Source organism: Dysidea avara, chromosome 3 (assembly GCF_963678975.1).
Source record: "Dysidea avara chromosome 3, odDysAvar1.4, whole genome shotgun sequence".
In the NCBI taxonomy this organism is placed as follows: domain Eukaryota; kingdom Metazoa; phylum Porifera; class Demospongiae; order Dictyoceratida; family Dysideidae; genus Dysidea; species Dysidea avara.
The window spans coordinates 1,934,404-1,942,097 of NC_089274.1; the positions used below are offsets into that span (position 1 = coordinate 1,934,404).

Below are 7,694 nucleotides of genomic sequence, written 5' to 3' on the forward strand. Positions count from 1 at the left end.
AATGATTTCCTCTAAAGCCTACAAGTCACTTGGACTGCTACGCAGAGTATTCAAGGATTCGCATTGTCCTCAGGCTAGAAAATTCCTATACATATCATTAGTGAGATCTAAATTGCTATACTGCTCCACATTGTGGAGACCTTATTTGTTGAAAGACATAGAATTAATTGAGAAGGTTCAAAGGCGTGCTACTAAATTCATACTCTCTGATTACACTTCAGACTACAGGACTAGATTGACCCAACTTGGTATGTTGCCATTGATGTATATTTATGAAATATCTGACATCCTCTTTTTCATCAAATCACTTAAAACTCCTACAGATAAGTTCAATATCCTGAACTATGTCAGCTTCAATACTGGTTCTACTAGATCTTCTGGGATCAAACTACACCACAAGACAGCCCATACCAATGCAGCTATGAACTCCTATTTTTTTCGCCTACCTAGGCTATGGAACTCTTTGCCAATAATTGATCATACACAATAATTAACTGTAATAAAACAGAAATTGAAGAAATTTTTATATCCTAGCTAACTTTGACAATTCACCCTGTTGTTTCCATTACCTTTGTCCCTGTTCCCGTTGTTCCAAGAATCCTGCATCTAACAATTTTAACCACTTGTAACTAAGTATGTAGATGTTAGTGTATAGTTATTTTTTAATGTATGTTAGGCTATCAGTGTAGGTCACTGGTAGACCCTCAGAATTATTATTCTGTAAAGCATTATTATTATTATTATTATTACTAGGACCGCGTCACATACATACACCAACGTGACAGCCCCCCGGTGAGGCTATTAGGTGGTGAATGCATTATCTCCAAATCAACTCATTATGTCACAGTAGTGACAGATATAACACAATAGTGGCATCGTAACTAAAAGCCACCAGTAGCTAAGTGCCAGTACATCATTGGTGTGGTAATGGCACAGTGATGTGTACAAAGTATATGTATACAAAACATACAGGAGAGAACTATACATTATTGCAGTATTGTTTGCAGCAATACATTATAGGCAACATCACCATGCAGATAAAAATTATTAGCCAATATACAGCAATGCATATCAACATCAACTAGAGCTAAGTAAGGTTCATCAGTGATGTAGCGATGGCACAGTGATGGGTGACACACTATAGTTATGCATACACAACTTTCAGGAGATAGCTACACAATGCTGTAGGCGTATGCAAACCAGATGAACCAGATAAAGGAAGACAGCCAAGCCACTAGAGCCTAGTAGCTACGCCAGGTGAAGGCAAAAAAGATTAAGCACGTATTGAATTGCCTGACACCAACACAAAGAAAGTTCGCCATGCCAGCTGCACAAGACAAAGTTGTTTACTTGTATTTTATATGTAACTGTAAGCTTATTGTAAAGAGCGTGGCATATGTCAGTTTAATGTTTTCTTGTATTGTTTATTTACGTGAATGAATCCACTGGCAGCTGGCATGGAGACTTGAGATGTTACAAACATAAAAACTTACTTGTAATCTTCTTGTTTACACAAGTGGCTTCTGGCTCTCCTGCACGGGCATCACTAATCTTCTTCGCGCAATATGTAAGTAATTAAGCAAGGGTGTGGTACTGGGCGTTATATAGAATTACACGTATAGTCAAGTCATCAGCACAAACAGGAGCGATGATTATACGTTTGTGCCTTCATTCACAGGCGAATCTATCCCCGGTTAGTTCATGTCTCTAGGCCTCGTAGTTTTCTCAAACATTAATTATTAATTATTTATTTATTTAATTATTTATTTATTTATTTATGACGTAATTTTAACCGCGTTTCGTATTATTCTTAGTACTTGGTTGTATAATTATTCTTATTACTTGGTTATATAATTATTATTACTTATGACAAATTAAATAAAACACATTAAAGCATACACACAATGAAACAACAGTAAATATGACAATTAAGCAAAAAGGAATATATCTGTCACAACTGTCAATAAGAGGTCTCATCAATAGCCGCTCCATCTGCCAAACTTAGTGATCTCCATATTATTATTATTATTATTATTATTAGTTTGAGGGTGATCAGCTGTGCATGGCATGTCAGTGAATTCCCATCCAGCTACATACAAGTCATAAAACCCAGAACTGTTTATGACCAATAATAATTATGTTGGCTAAGACAATTGTGCAGACTATTTATCATGTGTTGATTGGATAACAACCTGTAGCCCTGGAGTCTTTATCATATGGACATGATCCACTGAGATGGCACCGTCTGCTCTAGCAAATCATAAGCACTGATTGCAGATTAAATATTTTTTTAGTGAAAGATCTGACAAAATGAAACTATCAAACAGTCCATGACAGGAAGAGTTAAGTAGTGTTCAAGAAAGGTGACAGTGTTCCTCTATAAGCCAGCAGCCAAGTCAGGGAAGGCACACGTACATGCACACACAAGTTTGCCAGATTGTTCCATGTCATGGCCCTTACCAAATATTAGAGGTGACTACTAATGATGTCAAGATCAGACCAGTGGACAGTGAGCCTAGCTATCCTGGGGGCATTAGATTATTAAAGAACAAACTTTATTAATCTGTTCAGCCCTATAGTAGCTATATCATGATATAGTAGCTATATCATGATATAGTAGCTTTATCATGTAGGCAGGTGTGTGCTTAACCTTTGTAAGTAACAGAACATAAACTTCTGAGGTCTACATGTCAGTCGACAGTGCAGAAAAGGTCTAGCAGATTTGGCCTGTAACTGAGTAACTTTCATTATTTTAAATATGTGCAAATATTGTAGTAAACAGGAAATGCACGCATGATCACAATACAACTAGACACCACTAAATTGTGTTGAGAATTATACATCTTCATATACCAATGAGCTCAATGACTTCAGTATAATAAGGCAGTTCCTCAGAGCATAATAGTATACAATCAGTTCCACATATTGATCATCAGTATCTTTCTTCCCAAGGACTAGCAGCTATCGTGTGTACTCTACACAACTATAGCCTGTACCTTTGATGTACAATTAGAGTTATACACAATAATAGACTGTGAATATAAATTATTGGTAGAATAAAATATAACGTTCAATATATATCACAGTACACTGTATACTGCACCTCAATATGTGCATGTCATACAATTGCAATAGTAGACTCTGATTCATACATTGTTTAATCCATAGCACTGCACGAAATAGTGATGCCATGATAATTGTACATGTGATATGTGATATATCACGATATAAAATGTAATGATACAATACGATAGTGCAATGCTTATATCATAATAATTATGGAAAAAAGATTGTAACTTGCACATGTTGTCCTTAAAATTAATGTTGTTTATTGCTGTTTTGAATGTTGTGAAAAGACTTGTGCCCCAAGTTCATAATTATTACTATTATTGAAAAAACATCATGGCTATAGCCTTTGTTTGTAAAAATTTGAAACCATAAATGCACATTTAAAAGTGATGATGAATATAATTGTGTATCGTGATAATTGCGATATTTATAAATAATTATATATCTTGGCATCGCTAATTTGTAATAGGGTGAGTCATTAAAGTTAGCATTGTCTACGTTTACGGTGACTGGTACCAGGTGGAGACACATTAAAGGTAACACTTTTCAAATGTGTCTCAGTTGATCTTGGGGTACTACACTGTAATTGAAGTTCAAGTACATAGCATGATATCAGATGTGGTGGCATAAAACGATTTCTTTATTTCCATTAATTCTTCTAATCTACTTGCATCTTGTGGTGACAAAGGCTCTAAGAATGTCATGACTTGCTTGGATCCAGACATGTCCACTTTTGTCTTCTTACAAACCTATAAGTATAGAGGAAAAGAAGCATAAATATAGGGCTGCTGCTGAGGAGCATCATGCTTCCTTTTCACCTTTTATTGTCTCAGTGGATGATGCTTTGGGGGATGAGGCAGTTTTGTTTGTGCGTTGATTGGTGAGGAAGCTATCAGATAGTTGGGGTAAGAGCTATAGTAAAATATTGTCAATTTTGCTGTTATCCAAGCTACACACCTATGTTTGAGAGGATCACGGGCATAGGTTGAAAATCAGGTACAGATATTGATGATGGACGCCTGTTGACCTCTAAGTGTTTTAGTTAGTGAATAACTAATTTCAATTATTTTTAAATTAAGCTATTTCACAAGCAACGATCTGTTTTGATTTACCATAATTTGTTTTATTTTCATGATAAAATTTTGTACAAAAACATTTTCGTATGATTCATATGAATGACTGCTCTATAATTAAATAAAATTTTTGTGCAAGAAATTTTTGTATAATTATACAAGTTTTGCAAATGAAAATTACAAAAAAAAGCAAATTATGATAGCTTTTTATTGTGATTAGAAAAAAATTATGCATTGATACATAAGGTAGCACTGGTGGTCTACCATGCACCAATCAAGTTAGATCCTGAATGACTACAAAGGATATTAGATGTCTGCAAATACAAGAATGATGGTGTGGATTGTAATATATAATAACATTGAACAATTGTTTTCTGACACCAGTTACACCTTAACAAAATTACAATAACTTTCTGTGACTTGTGGGCCGCCATATTTTGGAAACCTGTTCATGCATTGGAATGAAAAGAGTTTAGGCCATGACACAGAGTTGTAATGTTATTGCTTATGGTTGTTTATATATGCTGCTCAACTTAACACTTTAATTCCTGCTGGTATCTCTACTAACTTCAGAGTGTTTGGTGAATAACACAGTAAGGTTTATGTTTGGAAAAAAACAAAAAACAACAACAACAACAACAACAACAAAGGGAGATCTGGCATGGAAGAGACACATGTGATAGAACCGAAATTCATATCAGTCATCAGTATTCTAGTAAAATTAGTTAGTTACATTACAGTGCACTAGCAGGTTACAGTGTTTGCTGCAGTGGCGGATCCAGGATGGGGCATTTGGGGCAAATGCCCCCCCCCCTTCAAGAAATTGCATACAAGATCGAGATACTCTAATAGAGCAGTCAATTACTCTAATAAAGCAGTCACAATGTTCATGAGGCAGTGTAGCTTACCTATGAAGCTATAAATAGGATTTTATTTTATTTTACATAACAGACGTGATATAGTTGGTAAGGATAACTAGCTATTATTGTCGTGACCCTTTTTTTTTTTTTTTGGTCTTCAACTGGTTTTCAGCAAGTTTTTTTGGTCTTCAACTGTTTTTCAGAAAGGTGCCCCCCCTCTTTCCAAACTCTGGATCCGCCCCTGTGCTGCATGCCCAATTAACAGTGTTGTATCACTGCTTGAAGGTTCTTAGTTTACTAATTTGTTAAGATGCCTTACTGTAGTTATACTGATAGTAAAGTGTCAGTAAACTTAAGTATATGGAACATAATTATTTTACTAAGTTTTAAACTCTCAGTAAAACATCAGTGAATGCGGGTTTACTGAAAAACTACTAAAATAACAAACAATTAACTGTTCCATATACTGGGGATATACCACTGTAGTAAACTAAGATACTTCAAGCAGCGTATGTTTCACAGACAACATAAGTGTGAAATACATGTATTTGAATTCATGCACTATAATTATAGTAATACTGCATGTGTGATGTGTGTTAACCATATGAAACAAGAGGTATGATTTTGTGAGTGTACTCCAGGGGGTCAAATGAAATGATCCCAGAAATGTATGACTTAACTCTTGTCAACAATAATAGCCTCACAACTGGTTTAAAACTAAATGGCATTTATTCTCTTATTTGTGTCAGTTAATATATAACATGCATGACATTCACTATTGAGTGACATGCAGTGAAAGCTTTATAGTTAGGGGAGATCAAGGGTGGCAAGTAGTTAGCCCCCCTAGTATAATAATTGAGATACCTTAACAGAACAATCAGTTGCTGGTGTAGAGTACAGTCAGTGGGAGCAATCAATCTCGGGAAGCTAATTGCAAAGCCCACCAGGGCCAACACGCTAATGAGCATTACAATCACATAATATTATATTAGTTACAGTGTTCTTAAATGTTTTAAGTGTCAATATCAGGAAATTGTAGCGAGTTTCATTGAATAATTGTTCTAGGTAAAAAGGAATACTTGTACACGTCAACTTTTGATTGTAATTGCTTCAGGGGATGCTGAGCATGAGTATACAACACTGGAGTTGGTAATGGTAGGTAGCAATCAGGTATTACTATTAAGTTCTTGACAATCTTGAAAAGTAAGGTGAGTCTAGCAATTGTTCTTCTGCTTTTTGAAGTGTAGGCAGGGCCACCCAGAGAAATTTAAGGGCCCAGGGCAAAGAGTTAAAGTGGGGCCCCAGAGGCAAGGAGGTTTCCATTCTGAATCACAACTTCACCCAAGCTGTAAGTTGAAGACCAAAAAAAGAAAAAAAAAAGGTCATGACCTACTAACAATGACAATAACTACCCCTCACTAACCATATCTCCTTATCTATAAGCTTGCTACACTGCTCCTCTGAAGAATACTGTGACTGCTCTATTAGAGTATTTAGATCTGACTGCTCTATTAGAGTATATCGATCTTTTAAACAGGTATTCAAGGGCCCTTCATGGGGCCTCCTGGGGCCCTTCATGGGGCCTCCTGGGGCCCTTCATGGGGCCTCCTGGGGCCCGGGGCAAAATACCCCAGTTGCCCCCCCCCGTGGGCGGCCCTGAGTGTAGGCCATTTAAGGTAGGTTAGCATGTCTGTGATGCTATCATGGTTTCAGTCATATCTATGGCATGGTTTATTTAGAACAAAGCAAGTGGCACAGTAGTGAATCATTTCTAGTTTACTGATACTTGTCTGATGATAGGGGTCCCAGATGGCTAAACAATATTCTATTGATGGTAAGAGCAATTGTTTGTAGGCATGTTCTTTAATTTTTAATGGTGAGGTTTCTTTTTAAGAACCCAAGGAGCCGGTTGATTTGCCTTGTTACAGATGTAATTGATATGAGGATCCCATGATAGTTTATGGTGGAGACGGATTCCATGTTCTAATACTGTAGCCAGTGGAATGTTGCGGACATTTTGTATGTAAAAGTACTCTTGTTACAGTGTGCATAGTATTATGTGCTTTATGAACTAATACTGTATTGACATCCAACTGGGACAGTGCACCAACTGTGTATGTCTAGGCAGTCTAACTATAGCTATACAATATTGAAATGTTATTCTTTTATTTTTGGTAGGATTTCAGGAGGTTTTTCAGCCTGGTTATTTGTATCAGATACTTTCATATAGTAATGCAGATAATTCTATAACATCTACTGTATATATACACATACATAAAGGGAGTATCATATGATGAAAAGAAGTGGAGTTAGAATTAGACATGAAGGTAAGGGCATGTATGGTGCATTCAGAGGGTAGCTATATTGGTTGCTGTTTCCTAAAATGCATGGCATATATGCCACAACTGAATTTGATGTTACATAAAAATAGTGGTTGTATGCTGTGTACTTCTGACTAGTCTACAGCAGGCCAGTACTCTTCTGTGAAAGTACTATTGGTGCCAGCAATACCATTTGTTGGACAGGGGGTGATCCATGCAGTACTACTATACTGTATGATATATATATATATTACTACATGTGGTCCTACGTATAATTATGCTGAAACAAAGGCTCACTGCTACAAAGTTATAAAGCAACGAAACAAGTGACAAAGGTTCCTCCTTTGAATTTTACTTAAAGTGAAATATAG

The 7,694-nt window shown here is 36.2% G+C and overlaps 1 long non-coding RNA gene across 1 annotated transcript; it reads left to right on the forward strand.

The window, feature by feature from the left end:
- Positions 1-6,584: 6,584 nt before the first annotated feature.
- LOC136248830 (uncharacterized) lies at positions 6,585-7,232 on the forward strand. Its single transcript, XR_010697839.1, has 3 exons — positions 6,585-6,678; positions 6,742-6,836; positions 6,897-7,232. It is a non-coding gene; the product is annotated as an uncharacterized lncRNA (long non-coding RNA).
- The last annotated feature ends 462 nt before the right edge of the window (positions 7,233-7,694 follow it).